Source organism: Microcaecilia unicolor, unplaced genomic scaffold, assembly GCF_901765095.1.
Source record: "Microcaecilia unicolor unplaced genomic scaffold, aMicUni1.1, whole genome shotgun sequence".
In the NCBI taxonomy this organism is placed as follows: domain Eukaryota; kingdom Metazoa; phylum Chordata; class Amphibia; order Gymnophiona; family Siphonopidae; genus Microcaecilia; species Microcaecilia unicolor.
Genome location: NW_021962958.1, coordinates 454,552 through 477,236, shown reverse-complemented (window position 1 = coordinate 477,236; position 22,685 = coordinate 454,552). Strand labels below are relative to the sequence as shown.

General features: G+C 46.9%; 1 long non-coding RNA gene across 1 annotated transcript; it reads left to right on the top strand.

The window, feature by feature from the left end:
* The first annotated feature begins 9,867 nt into the window (after nucleotides 1–9,867).
* On the top strand, nucleotides 9,868–22,045 carry LOC115458696. Its single transcript, XR_003940136.1, has 3 exons — nucleotides 9,868–9,904; nucleotides 10,672–10,673; nucleotides 21,866–22,045. It is a non-coding gene; the product is annotated as an uncharacterized LOC115458696 (long non-coding RNA).
* Nucleotides 22,046–22,685: the final 640 nt, after the last annotated feature.

The window sequence follows — 22,685 nt, the reverse complement described above, 5'->3', positions numbered from 1 at the left end:
TGCGACGTCTCCCTTCCCTTTGCGCTCTTGGTTCCTCAGTGTCGCCTTCTTCTGACGTCAGAAGAAGGCGGGACACTGAGGAACCAACGAGTGCAAGGGAAGGGAGACGTCGGCAGCAGTGGCGTAGCTGGGGTAGTTGACACCTGGGGCCGGTCATTTTTTTTAACACCCCCCCCCCCCCAAATCCAGTACTAGGCATACCGAGAATACAAAACACGACCTATAGAGCAATTTTACCATACCATAAGCAGTCGTTTCTATGAGTCACACAAGGAAAAGGAAAGCATCTAAGCACTACAGTGAGCACTAGAACATCAATTCACCTATTGTAAAACCAGACAGAATAGTACAGATCGTCGATCCTGCACAGTCAATGCCAACTGAAAGCCATGTTTTTCACAAACACGATACACCCTAATCCACTATAGAATAAGTATCATAAACTTTCTATTTAGACAAAATTAAACTGAACCCCCGATGCCAGACTCTGCATACAATGCAACGCCAAAAGAAACAAAAATGTCTCCTAGTACTGTGCAAAATATAAAGACAGCAGATGTAAATTTGAAAAAAACTAACAAATACCAATCACCACTTTACAAATTAACAAATAGAAATAAAACAAATACAGAAAATAAAATAATACCATTTATTGGACTAATTTAACTTCCAGAGGCCAAAATCTCCTTCCTCAGGTCAATACAGTATAGTGCTGTTACAGTATCCTATCCTGATCTGAGGAAGGGGTTTTGTTTCTGAAAGTTAAGTCAAAATGTATTAAAATTAGTCCAATAAAAGATACCTTATTACATGTTCTATTTATAAACATTTATTAACACAGCTAAAATATATCCTAAGCAAAATAATAAAAATATATATTACAGTTTGTTGTCTTTGGTTTCTGCTTCCTCATCTTCTTTTCACCTTCTTCCTTCCATCCAGCATCTGTCTTCGCTCTCTCTCTGCATCCAGTGTCTGCCCTCTCTAATGTGCCTTCCATCACATCTGCCCTCTATTTCTGCCCTTCCATCACCATCTGCCCCAGTCTGCCATCTCTCTTCCCCCTTCATCCACCATCTGCCCTCTCTCTCCTTTCCCTCCAGCATTTGCCCTCTATCTCTGCCCCCTTCCATCCACTGTCTGCTCTTCACTCCCTTCTATCCACTGTCTGCACTTTCTCTCTGCTCCTTCGATTCACCATTTGCCTCTTCTTTCCCCTCCCATCCTTCAGGGTCTGCCCTCCCTCTACTCCCATTCCATCCAGGATCTATCCCCCCTCTCTCAATGCCCCTCTTTTCAGCTCCCAGTTCCCACTGCGGCTGCCCCTAGTTCCAGATCCATTGATTCTCCCATCCACCCCTGCCCCAGGCATGACCCATTCTCCCTCCTGCTCACTTTTCAGACCCCAGTTCAGATCCATGCCCTTCTCCCATCTGTCTCCACCCAGTCCCTTCTGCCCATCCAAGTCCCCTCACCCCATCTGTCTCCCACCCAGTCCCTTTGCCCATCCGAGTCCCCCCTCCCCATCTGTCTCCCACCCAGTCCCTTCTGCTATCCAAGTGCCCCCACCCTCACCCCATCTGTTCCTACCCAGTCCCTTCTGCCCCGAGTCCCCCTCACCCCATCTGTCTCCCACCAGTCCCTTCTGCTATCCAAGTGCCCCACCCTCACCCCATTTGTCTCCCACCCAGTCCTTCTGCTATCCATGTGCCCCCCACCCTCACCCATCTGTCTCCCACCCAGTCCCTTCTGCCCATCCGAGTCCCCCTCACCCCATCTGGCTCCCACCCAGTCCCTTCTGCTATCCAAGTGCCCCCCACCCTCACCCTGTCTCCCACCCAGTCCCTTCTGCTATCCAAGTGCCCCCACCCATCTGGTCTCCACCCAGTCCCTTTGCTATCCATGTGCCCCCCCACCCTCCCCCATCTGTCTCCACCCAGTCCTTCTGCCCATCCGAGTCCCCTCACCCCATCTGGCTCCCACCCAGTCCCTTCTGCTATCCAAGTGCCCCCACCCTCACCCCATCTGTCTCACCCAGTCCTTCTGCCCATCGAGTCCCCCTCACCACCCATCTGTCTCCACCCAGTCCCTTCTGCTATCCATGTGCCCCCCCACTCACCCCATCTGTCCACCCAGTCCCTTTGCCCATCCGAGTCCCCCTCCCCATCTGGCTCCCACCCAGTCCCTTTGCTATCCAAGTGCCCACCACCCTCACCCTGTCTCCCACCCAGTCCCTTCTGCCCATCCGAGTCCCCTCACCTGTCTCCCACCCAGTCCCTTCTGCTATCCAAGTGCCCCCACCCTCACCCCATCTGTCTCCCACCCAGTCCCTTTGCCCATCTGAGTCCCCCTCCCATCTGTCCCCACCCAGTCCCTTTGCTATCCATGTGCCCCCCACCCTCACCCATCTGCTCCCACCCAGTCCCTTCTGCCATCCGAGTCCCCTCACCCCATCTGTCTCCCACCCAGTCCTTCTGCCCATCCGAGTACCCCTCACCCCATCTGTCTCCCACCCAGTCCCTTCTGCTATCGAGTTCCCCCCACTTCACCCCATGTCCCCCACCCTCACCCTGCTCGTCTTCTCCCTGCCACCCGGTCTTTAAAAATAAATTGCCGACGCGATAGGGAGCACAGCAGTGTGCAAGTAAAAGAAGCGGATCCGATCATCTCATTGGGCCTTCCTTCACTGTCCCGCCCTAGAGGAAATAGGAAGTTGCGTCAGAGGAGGGGGACAGTGAGGGAAGGCCATGAGATGATCGGATCCGCTTCTTTACTTGCACACGGTGCTGCGCTCGCTATTCGCGTCGGCAATTTATTTTAAAGGGTTGGTGCGGGGGAGGGGCTGCCAGGAAGAAGAGCAGGGGAGGCGGCCCCCCTTTCTGATGACACTCGGGGCGGACCGCCCCGCCCTTGCTGGTCGGCAGCGCTTTCACTGACGCTGCTGCGACCCAGGTAAAAGATTTAAAGGCCTTTGCGGCGCGGGGGAGGGTAAGCACCGCGGCGGCGCCCCCAGAGGTGGGCGCCCCCTGCGGCGCTTACCTCGCTTACCGCATCGGCACGGCCCTGCTGCGTAGCGCTTTTATGCTTACATTTGGGTTTTAGATTTGACTACTGGTTGTCCATTAAATTCAGAGAACTTCAGTACATTGTCAGGTCCTGGCCCTGAGACATTGAAAGATGGTGACTTGTCGACATCGCGGAAGTGGAAGAGACGGGGTTTGAGCCCTAGCTTTCCAGGTTCTAGTAACTGCTCTAACCAGTAGGCAGCTACTCTACATGGTGAACAGATCAGAGGTTAGAAACTCATGGGGTAGATGCAGGCATGGCCCAGACTGCTACAGCTTGGGAGTCTTGGTGTTCCCTGCAGGATGGTGCTTCATGTGAACACATTTTTAGCTCCCTGTAGTGCTGTTTCACCTGAATGCATTATCTCTACAGTGGGAAGTGTGGATATGCAGTCTGATATTTGTATGTGGATGCACAGTACAGCAGGGCTTCTCAAATTTGGGGTCACAATTCCGAATTAAGTGACAACCTGGGTGGACCAAACAAACCTCATCGGCCCATGCCTCCTGGCAAGCCAAGTGTAGGCTCCATAAAAGGTGAGGGGATAATGGCAGCACCAGGTGCAAAGCTGTAGGAGAGTTAGGAGAAGCAGCATGGATGGAAAGGTAGGCTTCCAGGGGTTGCATGCTTTTCTGTGGCTGTGATAATGGGGTTGCAGCACAGAAAGTTTGATCAGCACTGGAACAGTGTCTCTGTGCACGTTTGACAATATTTAATCCATTTTTGTTAACCAACCTCTCTGTGATAGCATAATCACAATTTGGGTGGATTAACTTTTACTGCACTATGATTTCGGTTGTTTCTTCTGTCTCAGTAATATTCATTTGGACATATTGCAGTGCAATCTGGCAGTGTAATATTTCACTTGTGCACATTATACTCTGCAGTATGATAATGTGATAAAGTTGTATTTCCATATCATCAAGCTGATCAATCCATAGACTGGTGGGTTGTGTCCATCTACCAGCAGGTGGAGATAGAGAGCAAACTTTTGCCTCCCTATATGTGGTCATGTGCTGCCGGAAACTCCTCAGTATGTTCTCTATCTCAGCAGGTGGTGGTCACACAGCAGCAGCTCTGGCTAGGCCTCCAAGCCTAATTTTTAGGTTTTGTTGAGTGCCTGGGGTTGAGGGCTCTTTTGAGCAAGTGCAAACCTGGTGGTGCCAGGTCCCTCCTTTTCTCCCCCTCCCGCTGGCTCCGTTAAAAAAAAATAAATAAAAATTTTGAACTTCCTTAAAGGGTTTATTTCGACGTTATTTAAACGTCATTGCAGCTACTCACTGGGACACCAGGTCGTTACAGCTCGGAGCGGAAAGCAGGTAATTTTACCTTTTTATAGCGGGCAGGGGGTTCCCCGATTTTCTCTCGTGGCATATGCGTCGGAGGGCGGGCGCGGGTGCAAAGGGTCGCTCCCCGGATCGCTTGAGCGCTTCTAGAGGGGATGCGGGGGTCTTAAAGCCTGATTCGCCCTTGTTGGGTGACAGTTTCGTGACCGATGAATGTCCCGGTCCTTCCTCCGGCGTGGCGGTTTTTCCCGGCATAAACGCCCATCCCCCGCTCCTCGCCTCCGCCATCTTGGCCGGCCACGCGGCTCGGACGGCTTCTTCGTGGGCCGCCCTTGAGGTTGGAGACATTAATGCCATGAACGCCCTTAATTTGGGCGACGGCACAAAAGCGGCTAAAGTTAAGCGCGTTCTTCCCGCGCGGCTCCTTCGCGGAGTGTCGCGCCGGACGCCATTTTGTTGATGCGCAGCATGTCTCCCCCGCTCTTCGAGCGGGTTGAGGGTGCGTCTGGGGCTGTTGCCCAGGCTGCGGAAGTGCACAGTCTGGGGGGTTTCTCCCCCGAGTTTGTTTTGCTGCTGCATCAGGCCTTCCTCATGCAAAACGCTGCCCCTGCTCCCTCGTCTGGTAAAGAGGTTGAGGTTCCCAGAGGTAAACGCCCGCGGGTTGATTCCCAGGCCTTGGAGGACTTTGTCTCCTCCGATGTAGATGAGGGCAGCGTCTCTGAGGTCTCCCAACGGTCCTTTGCGGATTCCTTGGAGGAGACGGATCCCCGCTCGGATGGAGCGGATGACCCCTCTGCAGCGCGGCTTTTTAGCCCAGAGGATTTGCCCAACCTGTTGTTACAGGCCATGGACACTTTGAAGATTTCCTCTCTGGAGGACGTCTCCCTCAGCCCCTGTTGGCTCTGCCATTATGCTGGGGACGAAGCGCCCGCCTAGAACCTTCCACGTGCATGATGCCATGCACACCTTAATTTCGGCTCAATGGGATGTCCCGGAAGCGAGCCTTAAAGTGGCTAGGGCTATGTCCCGCCTCTATCCTTTGGCTGTGAGTGAACGTGAGGCCTATCTGTGGCCTACCGTGGATTTTTAATCACTGCGGTGACTAAGAAAACGGCGTTGCCGGTGGAAGGTGGCACGGCCCTAAAGGACGCCCAAGACAGAAGATTGAGAGGCGGCTGCTTTAAGTTTGCAGGCCTCAGTTTGCGGCTCCTATGTGGCCAGGGCGTGCCTGACTATGGTGCAGCGGGCTTCCCCCTCGGATCATTCCTTGAGGGCTGATTGGCCGGCCCTGGAATCGGGCTTAGCCTATTTGGCAGACTTGCTGTATGATGTCTTGAGGGCCTCAGCGAAAGGCATGGCTCAGACAATCTCTGCGCGGCGGTGGCTTTGGCTGAAACATTGGTCTGCTGACCACGCCTCTAAATCCCGCCTGGCTAGATTGCCTTTTAAAGGCAAGCTGCTCTTTGGGGTCGAGCTGGACAAAATCGTGACCGATCTTGGCACGTCTAAGGGCAAGAAATTACCAGAGGTCAGGGCTCGGGCTAGTACTCGTCCCGGTACCTCCAGAGGACGGTTGCAGGAAGCCCGTCGGTACCGCCGGGCAAGTCGGGTTCCTCTGCCCCCTCTTCCTTCAAGAGGAATTTCTCCCCCAAGCAGCATTCCTTTCGCAGAGACCGCCGTCCCGGAGGTGCTCCCTCCGGTCCTCCCCAGGGTCTCGTACCCAATGACGGGGCCTTGGTCCACGCCCCAGTGCAGATTGGAGGACGGCTGTCCTCGTTTCTGGGCGAGTGGACCACAATAACTTCAGACGCGTGGGTGCTAGAAGTCATCAGAGACGGCTACAAGCTAGAGTTCTGCCGACCCTTAAAAGACGGGTTTGTACTCTCTCCCTGCAAGTCTCCGCTCAAAGCTGTGGCAGTGCAGCAGACCTTGGACAATCTGATCCGTCTGGGCGCGGTCGTTCCGGTGCCAGAAAGTCAGCTTGGCAAGGGACGTTACTCCATTTACTTTGTGGTACCAAAGAAAGGAGGTTCTGTCCGGCCTATCCTCGACCTCAAAGGGGTCAATCGGGCCTTGAAAGTGCGGCACTTTCGCATGGAGACTCTGCTCTGTTATAGCGGCAGTGAAGGCAGGAGAGTTCCTGGCATCCTTGGACATCAAGGAAGCGTACCTGCATATTCCCATCTGGCCTCCTCATCAACGCTTTCTGCGTTTTGCAGTCCTGGGACGACACTTCCAGTTCAGAGCCCTCCCATTCGGGTTGGCTACTGCTCCGCGGACCTTTTCCAAAGTAATGGTGGTCATCGCGGCCTTCCTACGAAAGGAAGGGGTACAAGTCCATCCTTATCTGGACGACTGGTTGATCCGAGCCCCCTCTTATGCAGAGTGCGGCAAAGCTGTGGACCGGGTAGTTGCTCTTTTGAGCTCCCTGGGATGGATCATCAACTGGGAGAAGAGCCAGCTGCGCCCGACTCAGTCCCTGGAGTACCTGGGAGTTCGATTCGACACCCAAGTGGGCAGAGTGTTCCTGCCAGACAATCGGATTGTCAAACTTCAGGCTCAGGTGGACCAGTTCCTAGTAGCCTCTCCTCTTCGGGCTTGGGACTATGTGCAGCTGTTGGGCTCTATGACGGCCACGATGGAAGTAGTGCCCTGGGCCAGGGCTCATATGAGACCACTTCAACACTCTTTGCTGCAGCGCTGGACTCCGATGTCGGAGGATTATGCTGTGCGCCTTCCCTTGGACCCAGCAGTGCGCAAGGCGCTGAGCTGGTGGATGCAGACAGACAAGTTGTCTGCGGGAATGCCTCTGGTGACCCCAGAGTGGATTGTCGTCACGACGGACGCCTCGTTGTCGGGCTGGGGAGCCCACTGCTTGGGAAGGACAGCGCAGGGGCTCTGGTCTCCTGCAGAGGCAAAGTGGTCTATCAACCTCCTGGAACTCAGAGCCATTCGGTTGGCGCTTTTGGAGTTCATCCCGGTACTGGTGTTGAAGCCTGTACGGGTCCTGTCGGACAATGCCACGGCTGTGGCCTATGTCAACCGCCAGGGAGGTACCAAGAGCGCCCCTCTAGCCAAGGAGGCTATGAATCTTTGCCAGTGGGCGGAAGCGAACCTGGAGCAGCTTTCAGCGGCCCACATTGCCGGAGTCATGAATGTCAAGGCGGACTTTCTCAGTCGCCATACCTTGGAGCCCGGAGAGTGGCAGCTATCTGCTCAGGCGTTCTTGGACATCACGAAGCGCTGGGGCCAGCCGAGCCTAGATCTGATGGCGTCATCGGCCAATTGCCAAGTGCCGCGCTTTTTCAGCAGAGGACGGGACCCTCGATCCCTGGGAGTAGATGCTCTTCTCCAACAGTGGCCGACACAAGAGCTTCTCTATGTGTTCCCGCCCTGGCCCATGTTGGGCAGGGTGCTAGACCGGGTGGCAAAGCATCCCGGCAGGGTAATCCTGGTGGGTCCGGATTGGCCCAGACGTCCCTGGTATGCGGACTTGATCAGGCTCTCAGTCGACGATCCTCTGCGGCTGCCAGTGGAGCAGGGCCTGTTACATCAGGGTCCCGTGGTGATGGAGGATCCCTCCCCCTTTGGTCTTATGGCCTGGCTATTGAGCGGCAGCGTCTGAGGAAGAAGGGCTTCTCAGACAAGGTCATCGCCACTATGCTGAGAGCGAGGAAGCGCTCTACTTCTACTGCTTACGCCAGGGTTTGGCGTATCTTTGCAGCGTGGTGTGAAGCAGGCTCACTTTCTCCCTTCACTGCTCCAATTTCTTCAGTGTTGGCGTTCCTGCAAGAAGGTCTGGAGAAAGGCCTGTCGCTCAGTTCCCTTAAAGTCCAGGTAGCGGCTCTGGCTTGCTTCAGGGGCCGCCTGAAGGGTGCTTCCCTGGCTTCGCAGCCAGATGTGCGCTTTCTCAAGGGAGTTAATCACCTGCGCCCTCCTCTGCACTCAGTGGTGCCTGCGTGGAATCTCAACCTGGTGCTAAGAGCATTGCAGAAGCCGCCTTTTGAACCCTTGTCGAGGGCATCTCTGAAAGACCTGACGTTGAAAGCAGTCTTTTTGGTGGCTATCACTTCAGCCAGAAGAGTTTCCGAGCTCCAGGCGCTCTCATGTCGAGAGCCTTTTCTGCAGTTCACTGAGGCAGGAGTGACTATTCGCACAGTGCCTTCCTTCCTGCCCAAGATTGTTTCTCGCTTCCATGTGAATCAGCAGCTCTGTCTCCCTTCCTTTCGTAGGGAGGACTACCCAGAGGAGTACTCTGCTCTTAAATATCTGGATGTGAGACGAGTCATCATCAGATACTTGGAAGTGACCAATGATTTCCGGAAATCGGATCATCTGTTTGTCCTGTTTGCAGGTCCTCGTAAGGGTCTGCAGGCTGCTAAGCCTACAGTGGCAAGATGGGTCAAGGAAGCCATTGCAGCGGCTTATGTGGCCGCGGGGAAGGTGCCGCCTATCCAGCTGAAGGCTCACTCCACGAGAGCTCAGGCGGCCTCGATGGCAGAGGCCGGATCCGTCTCCTTGGAAGAGATATGCAAGGCGGCAACTTGGGCTTCGGCTCATACATTCTCCAAGCATTACCGTTTGACTGTGGCGGCACGGGCGGAGGCCCGGTTTGGAGCTTCAGTGTTGAGGTCAGGGATTTCAATGTCCCGCCCTGGGTGAGTACTGCTTCGGTACATCCCACCAGTCTATGGATTGATCAGCTTGATGATATGGAAGGTAAAATTATGTATCATACCTGATAATTTTCTTTCCATTAATCATAGCTGATCAATCCATAGCCCCTCCCAGATATCTGTACTGTTTTTATTCTGGTTGCATTTCAGGTTCAAGTTTAGTCTTCAGTTACTTCAGAAAGACTTCGTGTTCAAGTTTTTTCACTTGGATTCTTCAAGAGTTGAGATGAGTTTGTGTTACAGTGAGCTGCTGCATTCCTCTCCCCTCCGTTTTACGGGGCTGGATTGAGACTTAAAATTCTGCCGGCACTCCCTCCCGCTTCGTGCGGTTGTAGGGCAGCTTTGTACCCTCCCGCTTCGGCGGTGTTAGGGTCAGTCAGCTCCCGCGGTTGCGGTTGCAGGATAAGCCAGATCCCCCCGCATCGGCGGGTGTGGTGTCCCTCCCCCGCTCCGCGGGGATGAGCTGGACGGATTCCCTCCCCCACTTGTGTGGGGATGAGCTGGGTTAATTCCCTCCCCCGTTTCGGCGGTGGTGAGCTGGGCAGAGTGTCCCTTCGTGGGTGTAATTCTCTAAGTGCTGAGTCCTGCGGATGGAGCTTTGATATCGACATACTGAGGAGTTTCCGGCAGCACATGACCACATATAGGGAGGCAAAAGTTTGCTCTCTATCTCCACCTGCTGGTAGATGGACACAACCCACCAGTCTATGGATTGATCAGCTATGATTAATGGAAAGAAAATTATCAGGTATGATACATAATTTTACCTTATGGACCTTTCCTCTAGGAATTTATTCAAACCTTTTTTTAAAACTCTGTTCCATTAGGTGCTTTTACCACTTGCTCCAGCAATGAGTTCCAGAGCTTTAACTATATGTAAGTAAAAAAAAAATATTTCTCCTATTTGTTTCAAATGTGCTACTATGTAGCTTCATGGAGTGTCCCCTAGGCTTTGTACTTTTTTTCATGTTTAATTTCTTTTATTGATTTTTGATACAGATACAATCAAGAGCTCACAGCATAACAACAAGTAACATTTTACAAAGTAAGGCAATACTGGAGCTCACATGTAAGAAGTAGCAATCTACATCCAGAATCAAATTAAGTGAAAACAAAAGAGAGGGAGGAAAGAGGAAAAGAAGGGGGGGGGGGGCTGGAGGATACAAATCAAAGTATAAAGCATGCATATGCCAAAAAATACATCAAATTTAGTACTTATCTTTGTACCGTATCAAAATAAGAGACAAGTGGTAGCCATTTTTCCCTATATGAAGTAAAACGAGAAGATTTCTTTGCAAGGTGTGATTTGAGTTTGTAAATTTGGAGCACTAAGTTCCACCATTCCTGGTAGGTAGCCTGATGTAAAGACTTCCAATGGGAGAAGATTACCTTCAATGCTAAAGAAACCATGGTGCTAACAAGAGCCCCTTCACTAGGAGTCTTTGTACTTTTTGATAAAGTAAACAATTGATTTATGTTTACCTGTTACACTCTATTCAGGACTTTATAGACTTCCATCACAGCTGTTTCTTCTTTAAGATGGAGCCTTATCTTTAACCTTTCCTCATATGAGTATCATGCCATCTCAATCATTTTTGTCATCTTTCTTTGTACCTTTTCTAGTTCCACTACATCTTTTTGAGATGTGATGACCAGAATTGAATACTATACTCAAGATGCATTCTCAGCATGGAGCATATCAGAGGCATGATATTCTGTTTTATTCTCTATCCTATTCTAATAATTCCTGTTGTTCTGGGGGGGGGGGGGGGGGGGGGGGGTTGCTGCCAGCACACTAAACACAAAATTTCAAGTATTGCTCAAAATGACCCCTAAAGCCTTTTCCTTAGTGGTGACTCTTAAAGTGGGCCCCATATAGCTATTAATGTGGGTTACTTTTCCCAATGTGCATCACTTTGCATTGATCCATGCTAAATTTAATCTGCCATTTGGATGTCCAGTCTTCCAGCCTCCCAAGGTTCTTCTGCAATTTCATGCAGTCCACATGCAATTTAAGAACTGTGAATAGTTTTGCGTCATCTGTAAATCTGGCCACCTTGCTTAATGTTCCCATTTCCAGATCATTTATAAATGTTAAAAAGCACTGGTCCCAGTTCAAATCTGGCATCTTGCCACTTAATCATCTTCCTTCATTGAGTGAATTGTCCATTTAATCGTACTCTTTCTGGTTGTTTGTTTTTTTTAAACTTTTAATCTGTTTCCAATCCACAGTAAAATATGGCCTCCTATCCATGACTTCAAATTTCTCAGGAGTCTCATGTGGAACTATGTCAAAAACTTTCTGAAAATCTAGTTATACTACATCAACTGCAGAACTGGAGAAAAATAAAAGCAGATAGATCATATTGCCTATCCAGTTTGCCCATCCGTACCATCCAATATTCCCTCTTCTCACTTAGAGATCATACGTACTTATCCCAGGCTTTCTTAAATTCAGGTAGTCTTTGTCTTCACCACCTTCATCAGGAGGCTTTCCCATATCTTTACCACTCAATTAAGAGTTATTTCTTCAGGTTACTCCTGAGTCTATCCCCTTTCATCTTCAATCTGTTCCCCTCATTCCAGAGCTCCCTTTCAATTGGAAGAGACTAGCCTCCTGTGCATTTATAGCACAGAGGTATTTAGATGTTTCTAGTTTATCTCCCTTCTCCCACCTTTCTTCTAAACAGTGGCGTACCAAGGGGGGGTGGTAGGGGTGGTCTGTGGCACCCCCCCAGCGGCGTGTACCCGGGGGGGTGTCATTTCGCAGGGGGGCCGCGCTACACCCGGGGGGGGGGCGCATCGGCGATCCGCCCCGGGTGTCATCCAGGCTAGGAACGCCACTGCTTCTAAAGTGTACACATTGACATCTGTAAGTCTGTCCCCATATACTTTGTGATGAAGACCACTGACCATTTTAGTAGCCTCCTTATGGACCATCCTATTTATATCTTTTTGAAAGTATAGTCTCCAGGATTGTACACAATAAAGTCTCACCAGAGACTTATACAGCGGCATTATCAGCTCCTCTTTCCTGCTGGTCATACCTCTTATATGCACCCTTTTGCTGTCTCCTTTTCTACCTGTTTAGCTACCTTAAGATTATCACATATGATCCCACCAAAGACCCACTCCTCTTTAGTGCACTTCACCCCCTAACCTGTACTGCATGACCCTGAATTTTTTTTATCATTAAATCTTAGCTGCCAAATTTTACATTGGCTGACTTTTATCCAAATGTACCCTAGTCCCTCTATCAATAGTCTGGAGTGTGGGTTAGACCCTTTGGGGTAGGTACCTGGACCATGATTCACAAAAAAACATTGTCAAATGGGTTAGGACATAGGCCAGGGGGGTTTACAACCATCCCTCAGTCCCTCTAACTGATCCTGTTCCAAGAATTCACTCAGGTTTTCATAAAATAAGGCTTCAACTTTAATGAATGGAGAAACAACAAACAATTCGTTTTGATAAAGACTGTATCTTGATAACATGAATGGTTCAGAATTTCACTGGACAGCTTTGTTTGTTCCTACTCATAGCAGGTTCTGTCCCCTCCTGCTTGGCAGAACAATCTGAGGGCTGACCACCTCATGATTCCAAATCCTGCTGGGCTCTTCCCCAGTAGTTAGACTTGTTTGTGGCTAGACCTTCCTCATCTTTCCACTCCACCAGGTGTGGTTCTCCTCACTCACCTCCTTCTTTGGTAGCATGCTTCCCTGCCTGATTATCCTAGTTTTCAAACCCTCCTCCCCCAGAGGGCTAATCTTACTTCTGATTGCTTCTGCCAATGGGCAGAAACACTTCCACTATGCTCCTGTAGCCCTCTGTTTCTTTTGCCGAGACAGGATACCCCCTCCATTTCTCGGGTCTCGGAGGGGATTAGGGATACCAAAGACTCTGTGATGGCCTGAGCTAACCTTTTTATTACCCAGTCCTTGCCTTCAATTTAATAATATGTCAATTATCTGTTACCATAATATTTACTGAAGTCAATTACAGCTCCATCCCCCAACCAATAAAACATAAACCACTGTGCCATTCCCCAGCAGCACAGCATCCCATAATCCTAGCCCCTTCTGGCTGTTTCATGGGCTTCTTCTAGTAACCCCCAGGAAAACCCACTCATTCCTTCTGTGCCTTAGGAGTTTTCGGAGTGGGTTACACACACATTTATTCATGCCTCAAAAGTAGTAAATTAGTGAGGCAAGACTTTGCTTGGCTGAATCCATTAAACCAGGTTTGTCTAGGTGTTTAGTAGTTTTGGGGGTTTTTTTTTATAATAGTTTTTACCCAGCACTTACTGGTATGTAGTTTCCCAGATCACCCTGGAACCCTCTTTAAAAATTGCCATTCCATTGGCCACTCCCAATTCAGTTACTGTGACGATTTTAATGACAGGTTGGAGATTACCAATAGTAGATTGTAATTTTAATTTTTGAGTGTATACTATCCAGTCCAGGTGATTACTGCTCTTCTTTTTTTTATGTTTTTCCCCCACCCATTCCCCACATTCAACTATTAATGATATTTTGATAACATTTAAAAAAAATACTTGGCTACTCCAGTTTACATATTCAAAACACTCTTCTACATGCCGCATGTGTTTGTTCTAAAAGGGTGTCCATGTATGACGAAGTGTCTCTTATGTGAATCTAAGTCGTCCACCTCTCGCACTTCAAGTGGCAAGAGATATCGTTGGTGATTTCCATTGAAGAAGAGAGAGTGGGTCCACTGTCATCCAGTTAATATAGACCTTTTTTTTTTTTTTGCCATCAAGGTGCCACGTTTCAAAAGTCCTTTTAAACCTTTAGGTATTGGGCTCAGATGCCATCGTACCTGCTATAATTGAGAAACATGTTCACATAAGTGTTTCTAAAATGCTAGCATTTTTTTAGCATTGCCAGAGATATGGTCCAGGATCACATTAGCCTGTGCACCTTTGGAACGAACACCATTTTGTCAGAGTGGCTTTATAAGCTCTATGAGGAGATGCAATATAAAATGTAAATGAGAATTTATTTGCTACAACAAAATATTTTCCGTAACGAGTATCTGATGAGCTTTTGATTAAGCTCACTATGGAGTTCAATGTGTTTCAAATGTGTACTAAAGAGTGGCTTAATGATGAGGTGTAGTGATGTGTTTATATGTAAGAAAAAATATCCTGAGGCCTCAGGCCATATTCATTACAGATGGCAGAATATGGCTTCATACATGATAAAGATGAGTTGACACCTTTATTTGCCTGTTGTTTAAAAGTGCTAGATGGGTCCAGCAGAAAAATACTTCCTTGAATTGTTAATTGATGTGGGAAATTTGTGATGTGCAAACCCAATGGCAGACCTGTTGTGGCAGCTTATAGATAGTATGTTGGTGTAAAATACAGACAAGTTTTTTTAGCTGGTGCATGCAGTCTAGCTAAAAGGTAGTGGGGGATAAAGTGTTCTCTCTAAAGATGTTGATGAAAATTGGATGGTGATTATACAGTAGTCACTAATATGTCTCATACCACCAGCCAAGGAAATGAGCCTTATATTAAGAAGACCTAAGCTCCCTCCCCCCCCCCCCCCCAATATCCCAAGGTGTTGCTACTCTTTCCAAAGGGAGTATTTAAAGCCTTACCCAGTCATTCAATGTCTTTGATAATATTTAAGGGAAGCATTTGGAAAGTGTATAATCACTTGGGTACTATTATGCTATATAGTGCAATTCTACCCATTAACGATAAGGGATAGGTCTGCCACATCTACAATTTGGTATTAGTAGAAGTCAACAGTGGGTAGATATTCAAGGGATATAGTAATGAAATTTCTCATGGTAGAATTACTCCCAGGTATCTTATAGTCTTCTACCCATCTTAAGGGGAACCTGCCTATCCATTTTTGTTTGATGTCTAACTGTAGGAGTAATGCCAGGGATTTTTTCAAGTTCAGCATGAAACTTGAAAAGGACCCAAAGTCCTCAATAAGTAACATTCTCTGTAAAGATGCCTGGGGATTAGTTAAAGTTAAAAAGAGTGTCATTTGTGAAAGCTAAGGCCTTTATCATAGATGAGCCTAAAGCTATTCCTGACACTTCACTATTTAATAATAGTTTTTAAAAGAGGTTCCAAATTTAAAAAATAATAGTGGGGAGGTGGGTAGCCCTGTTAAGTTCCTCTACAGCTGTCAAAAACCTCCCGTTTTATAGCTATTGGCCATTATAGACGGTCTGGGCTTATTATAAAGAGTCTGCATGGCTTGCCTAAACCGGCCTTCTAATCCCACATCTGACAAATTCTGAAAAATATAATGCCAGTTGTCTGTCAGAAGCCTTTCTGGTGTCAAACTGCACTATCATCCCAGGCTGATTTGTGACTATGTGACATCACTAGTCTAACCTTCCTCATGTTAACTACTGATTGGCGACTTGAAAAAGCCAAATTGTTCCTCCCCTATCAAGGAAGGTAAGTGAGCTGAGAAATGGACTGCCAGTATTCTTGAGAAAATCATAATAGCTATGTTAAGTAGGAATAGAGGGCTGTAGGATTCTGGGAATATGTTGACTTTCCAGGTTTGGGAATAAGAGTAATTAGTGCCTAGGGGGAAGGAACCCTGTCTCTTTGCTCCCATATAGTAAACTTCCAAGGGACCACATAACTCTATGTGCAATAGTTTATAAAATTCAGGAGTAAACCCGTCTGGATCTGGAGTTGTGAATTTTTAGATGTCTTAGTAGCTTTTTGTATTTCTTTTGCTCTAAGTAGACCATTTAGTTGGGATAACGCTTCTGAAGACAGACATGACAGGCCTGAGCTTTGCAAGTATTCCTTTATTTTGCTACAGCACATCTGAGTAAAAACAATCTTGGAATATTTGACAATATATGATGTTTGGTTAGTGGGTTATACCCTAGCAGTTTGTTACCAAAATGATTTCCTGAAAAGCAGTATTTTTTTTGTATGCTCTTGAATTAGTGCATTTAATGAAGCTTGTGTAACTATTAATGTTTGTTTGGTTACTGGGCTAGGAGAACGAATATAAGCCTGCTTTGCTGCCCTATATTTTTCTCCAAAACTATTATACCCAGAAACTACACTTGGATCTAGCACAAACATATGATATGTCTCCATGAAGGGCCACATTAGCTGTTTCCAAAAAAAAAAAAGCAAGAGTTCTTTCACATGCTAGGAATTAGTCTGCATAATCTGTACATTTTTTTAGTAAATAAATTGTGTGTTAATCCCAGTCTTGATAAAGGCATGTGGGGAAATCTTCATCCCTGTGACTTTGGCAGAGTTGGTTAAGTCTATCCCGATCATTGAGTGGTCAGATACTTCCATTGGCCCTATGGTAACATTTGCAACTAAAGGGAACAGGGATTGCGAAATCAGTATATAATCTATTCTAGCGAGTGAGCCATAGGCTTGTGAGTGATGTATGTAATCTCAGTAATTGGGGTAGACGAAGATACCAGGGTGAGTACAAATTTTTTTTAAATTTGTGGTCATAGTGTTGGGTGCATAGGCCACCAAAAGTTGTATTTCACATCCCATTAGAAAATTGTTCAATAAAAATAGCTTCCTGTGTGGTTTTTACTACTACTTACCATTTCTGTAGCACTACTAGACGTTCATAGCGCTGTACACTTGAACATGAAGAGACACTCCCTGCTTGACAGAGCTTACAATCTAATTAGGACAAACAGGACAAATAAGAGATAAGGGAATTACTAAGGTGGGGATGATAAATATGGATACTGAACCAGTGGCGTAGCTACGTGGGGCCTGAGGGGGCCGGGGCCCCCGCAGATTCACCCCAGGACCCCCCTCCCGGCGAACCCCCCCCCCCACCTTTACTTTTGCTGGCGGGGGGTCCCACTCCCCGCCCGCCGCCGTCTTCTCAGCCCTTCCTGCTCTTCAATTTGTTTGCTGACGTCCTGCACGTAATTGTACGTGCAGGACGTCAGCAAACAAATTGAAGAGCAGCAGGAAGCAACTGAGTAGAAGACGTCGGCTGGCGGGGAGTGGGATCCCCCGCCAGCAAAAGTAAAGGTAGACTGCGACAGCGGCGGCGGGTTCGCGGCGGGAGGGGGGGGCGGCAATGTCGGCGGGGGGGGCGGCGCCGGGGGGAGGGCTAAAATGTGCCCCCTCCCCCCGGGCTCTGGCCCCCTCCCCCACGGAAGGCTGGCTACGCCCCTGTACTGAACAAGTGAGCCAAGGGTTAAGAGTTAAAAGCAGCATCAAAAAGCATAGCGGCCGAGAGGGGGGGCAGGGGGCGACAAAATGGTCTGGGCCTCCAAGGGGGGGCCCGGTGCCGCAGTCCCACCCGCCCTCCGTCGTCGACCATCTGCCTCCTGCATTGAAATCGCAGTCTCACCTCCATGAAAGCAGCGCTGCAAGCAGCAGAATGCCTCCTTTCAGCCCTCCTTCCCTCCTTGTGTCCCGCCCTCGTGGAAGTTACATCAGACGAGGGTGGGACACAAGGAGGGAAGGAGGGCCAAAGGAAGGTGTTCTGCCTGCAGCACTGCTTTCACGGAGGTGAGACTGCGATTTCAATGCAGGGGGAGCAGCGGTGGCGGTGACCTTGGGGGGGGAGTGGCAGGGGTGGGGCCTCAGGGGCGGCCTTGCCCCGGCCCAGTCTCTCGGTGGCCCTGTCAAAAAGGTGGGCTTTTAGCCTAGATTTGAAGACGGCCAGAGATGGAGCTTGACGTACTGGCTCAGGAAGTCTATTCCAGGCATATGGTGCAGCAAGATAAAAGGAACGGAGTCTGGAGTTAGCGGTAGAGGAGAAGGGTGCAGATAAGAGAGATTTACCCAGTGAATGGAGTTCCCAGGGAGGAGTGTAGGTCGAGATGAGTGAGTGGAGAGGTACTGAGGAGCTGCAGAGTGAATGCATTTGTAAGTCAATAAGAGGAGTTTGAACTGTATGCAGAAACGGATAGGGAACCAGTGAAGACTTGAGGAGAGGATTTTTGTTATTAGTGTGATTTTTACATTGCAAATCTTTTCATATTAACACTGCCTCATCTCTGAAGAGTATGTCTCCTACCTAACCTTTTTGTAGCTTTTGATAATCTTGGTCTGAAAGTTTCTTGCAAACACAGTGTTGCAACATAGGATATTACTGCACTTTATAGGGGATGTTATGCCAGATAAATTCCAAGATAATTGTTCTGCCCCCATAGTCAAGGAGGCAAAGTGCATTGTTATGTATATTTAATATGGGTACTTTATTGCATTGTGTATAAATAGCACTGTGTACTGGGGCTTCCGCTCCCCCCTGTAGTTTGCAGTATCTTGTGATTGACTACTTGTGAGCTCTTCCTATTGGCTGTTAGCTCTGAGCTTGGGCCAGCTTTCTCTCTCTCTCTCTCTCTCTGTGCCCCTAGGCTGTGTAAGAGAGCCCAGTCTTCCTAGCATCCTTTGTGATCAGTAGCTGTTCTAGGGCTGATCCCTCCTTTACTGTAATTCCATCAAGATTTTTCACCATCTGCCCAAGCCATTCACCTGCGTTTCTCCCCTTTATTTCCTTTGAGAGCCATAGCTTTTCCTCTCAGCTGGGCTGAGGTTCTGGCCATCTCCTTGCCTGCAGTGGCTAGATACAGACTATGTGCAGAGAGTAACAATTCTCTTCTATGCAACTGAACTGTAAGTTGGTTTCTTTGTTTATTATGAGTGCTACGGTAAAGAAGGTTTGCTTAAGGCCTGAGTACTGGTAAAGCTTCTACATGGGAATGGTTTAAGCTACACTATACTTTGCCTAGAACAGTATAGTGAAAAATCTTGGACACTATAGTACAAATCTCAGGGGGAGTGAAGAATCCTGGTCACTGTGGATTTTACTGACAAAGATTTTAGTGAACATGTTCATAAAACCAGATTTGAGAACCAGAACGACACAACGCCGTCCACAATAATCAGCATCTCTTTGGAGACATTCTCAAGAGGCTGAGATACAGGTGCTAGAATTAGGTTTGTCCCTACTACAGTATATGATCTTTTTCCATTAAGGATAGTATTTTATTGTTTTATGAGGAAATTTATAAGTTTATTTTCAGGATAAGCCACCCACCATTGACATATTGGTAAAAGGAAAAAACAAAACCAACTGTCACTGGCAACCACCAGGTGTTATGGATCCAGCAATTTTGATTTTTAGGGAACTAGTTTTGAGTGATCTAATTCAATTGGAAAAAGGGAATTCCTTTAGAAGCAGTTTTAATTTAATTAAAGGACTACATTGAGGATCTACAGAATTTAAGGCATTCTAAATAATAATGAGATCAAAGTTGGAGCTACAGTTATACGAAATAAATAACAGTATGAAAGGAAAGCAATCATGCAGTTTTCAGACATTGCTACTTACAAGTCTATTGATTTGAAGGATAAAAATAAAATGTGAACTGACAAGCTTCATTTTTGATTCATCCCAAGACACCTAAAATTTTATTTGTCCCCAAAATTCATAAGAATCTAGTACCACCACCAGGTCGTCCAATAGTGTCTACCAGAAATTCTGTCTTAGCCCTTATCCCAATTTGTGGATGTTTTTTTAAGGTTTGAAGTAGTGAAAATAGTCTTATTTAAAAGATACTAGTCATTTTTTTGATACTTTTTGAAACAATTGGGACTTTGCCAAATAATGCAATTTTTGCTGCTTTAGATGTAACATTGTACACACGAATCCCGCATGATAGAGACATAGAAATCATTAAAGAAATTTTAGAGAGGTGAGAAGGAACACCACGTATAGCTACATTTTTTTGACATCTCTAGCTGAGATGGTTATTACAAAGAACTACTTTTGGCACAAAGGATTTTACCTACACTTACAAGGGGTAGCCATGGGAGCCACTTTGGCCCTGTTGGTGGCAACATTCTATGTAGCACATTTTGAAAAAAAAATCATACCAACTACAGAATTTGAGCCATTCCTCTTTCGGAAGAGGTTTCTAGATGATATTTTTCATCTGGCAAGGGGCAGAAGAGAATTTACATCAGTTTGGCACTTTGATCAATACTTTGGACCCGCATTTACAGTTTACTATGTCTTGTAGTAAGACTCAGATTGAATTTTTGGATGTCTTAATTTTTAAAACTCAAGAGATGATCAATACAACATTGTATCATGGAGAGAAACAGTTTTCTCCAATTTACAAGTTTCCATCTGAGAAAACTAAAGAATAGCTTACCTTTCAGCCAATTTTGCGTATTCGGACAATATACCTCAGTTGAGGAATTTAAGATTCAAACAGCTTCATTGACAGAACGCTTCACAAAGAGGATATCCCCATGTCTATATCCAAGGCCTATTTCAGAATATGATTTGCTAATAGAGAATTGCTTTTATTGGGTAAACCCCAAACATTAGACCTAGATGTTTTAACTTCCATATTGCCATTAATACATTTGTTTGTAACCATTTTAAGGACACATTGGCATGTTTTGAAGCTACATCCATGCTTGGAACATTTTCCCACGATTGCATACACACGAGGACACACTATCGGAGAGATGTTATGTAGATAGCATTATGAAGACTTCACGATGCCTAATCAAATGGGATGTCACTTGACTTGTGGACACTGTTAATGGTGTGAATCAGCTATTACAGGTCCAGTATGACAGATTATAAACAGGACAGAAGCTTCAATCACAATTCAACAGTGATTGTAACAGTCGTATACTTGATACAATGCCCTTGTCAGCTGATCTACATAGAATGGAGTAGTAGACCAGTACGTACTTGATTAACTGAACACAAATCGAGAATCAACACCAATAATATAGAGGCACCACTGGTCCCCCATTGGAGGGAGAATCATCATACAGTCAAAGATATTCATTGGCGCATATTAGATCAAGTACAAGAAGGGTGGGAGGGTGGTAATCGTGAAAACATACTTAATTTTAAGGAACAACACTGAATTTATTTTTACCTCGGATGGTCATTCCTGCAGGTTTAAATGCTGAGATTGAATGGACTTCCTTACTATGATGTCATCAATTTTGGGTTCTGGGGTCAGCAGGCTCGGTCAGCTGATGGTTTTCTAAGGAGTCAAGGAGTTGATAAGTAATGGTGGAGAATCTCCTTACATTGATGGTGTTGGTGGGGAGGGGGTTCTTATGTCAATATTGAAAAGTATTGTTTGGACAAGAAAGATGGTGAATGTTTGTCAAATTCAGATTTAATCTTTTTCAGGGGGTATGTCCTTGAAACAGCTTATGCAAAACATGTACCATGTCGGTCTATTTTGCCCCTGAGCCGACAAAAGCAGTGTCTTTTAATTGAATTAAGAATGAGGCTTGAAATAATGTTTAATAAGATACTAGAGGGGAAGTTAGTCATAAAACATAAAAATTGAATATAAAGAGACTGATGAAGAATGATGTGCTTGATTCTTACTCTCATTAGTTTTGAGTTTCACAACTGAGGTCTGTTTAAATTACCAAAAATTGGGGGGGGGGGGGGGTTATTATAAATTTGAACTCTAGTATATGTTTGCATGATAAGAGAGTTATAAGCATTCTTCAATGTGAAAAAAAGAGCAGAGTTACAGGTGCATTGCTTAAAAGCTTCCTAATGTATGACCCCAAGTGAAAAATAATTCTGCAGAAGAACTGTGCAGTGTGAAACTTTGGCTCCATTGCTAGCAGAATAAAAGTTTTTAAAATTTGCATTGCTTAAAGCACTTGTGGTATCCATTTGAGGGGAAATTGGGATGTTAAAATAAAATGAGAATGATTAAAAAAATAAGAGCAGCTGCAAAGGTCAAAAATGTTATAGCAGTTGTGGATGTTCTTCAAAAATACCATCCTGGAAATCCTGACCAGATATATTCCATGTTTTAAAGGCAGAAGGAAAGCCCAAATGACAGCCAGCGTGACTAAAAAGTGAGGCAATGAAGACAAACCTAAAAATGTTTACACGGCTGAAGACGTTCTACGAATGAGCTGTTCAAACAGTGGGTAATATAACCTGATTGTTTATTCCACATCTTTGTCAACTTATTATCTTGCTGACCTATAGGAGTCCCTTGACCCCTGATGCAGGCATTTGTATGCCGAAACACGGACCGTGTCGGGTCTCCATTATAAATAAATAACTACATTTTTCTCAATCCTGAAGGCCCAGTGTTTGCTTTGTTTGTTTGTTTACCTGGAGGATAGACAATTGTCCTCCTTGACAGACTGGGACTGCCAGAAGTTAAAAGCCCCCATTGCAGAGGAGGAAGTGGTTTTGTCCCTTAAACAATGTAAATTAGACAAGGCACCTGGGTGGAATTTTAGAAGCTTCTGTGAGAAGATGTCATATGCCATCGTCTTGGCGTTTGCCAGGCATTCTCAATCAGTCACAGATTATCATATTACCAAAGCTGGGCAAGGATTCTACCAAAGTTGAGTGTAGAAGCCTATCCCATTGCTTTGCATGGAAACTAAATTGATTGCTAAGATATTGATGAACTGCTTGGCGCAATGCTTGCCTTCCTTGATAGCATCTCCCCAGGCCGGCTTCATCCGTGGGTGGTATGAATCTTCCGTTGATATTGGCCTCCTTGAAGGAAGTTAGAGTCTGGTTGATGCCTTCCCTGTTGGTCAGTTTTGCAGGGCTGCCGTGTGACAGGCCCGGGGCAGAACCACCGCCACCACCCCCGGGCCCCCCCCCCCCCCCCC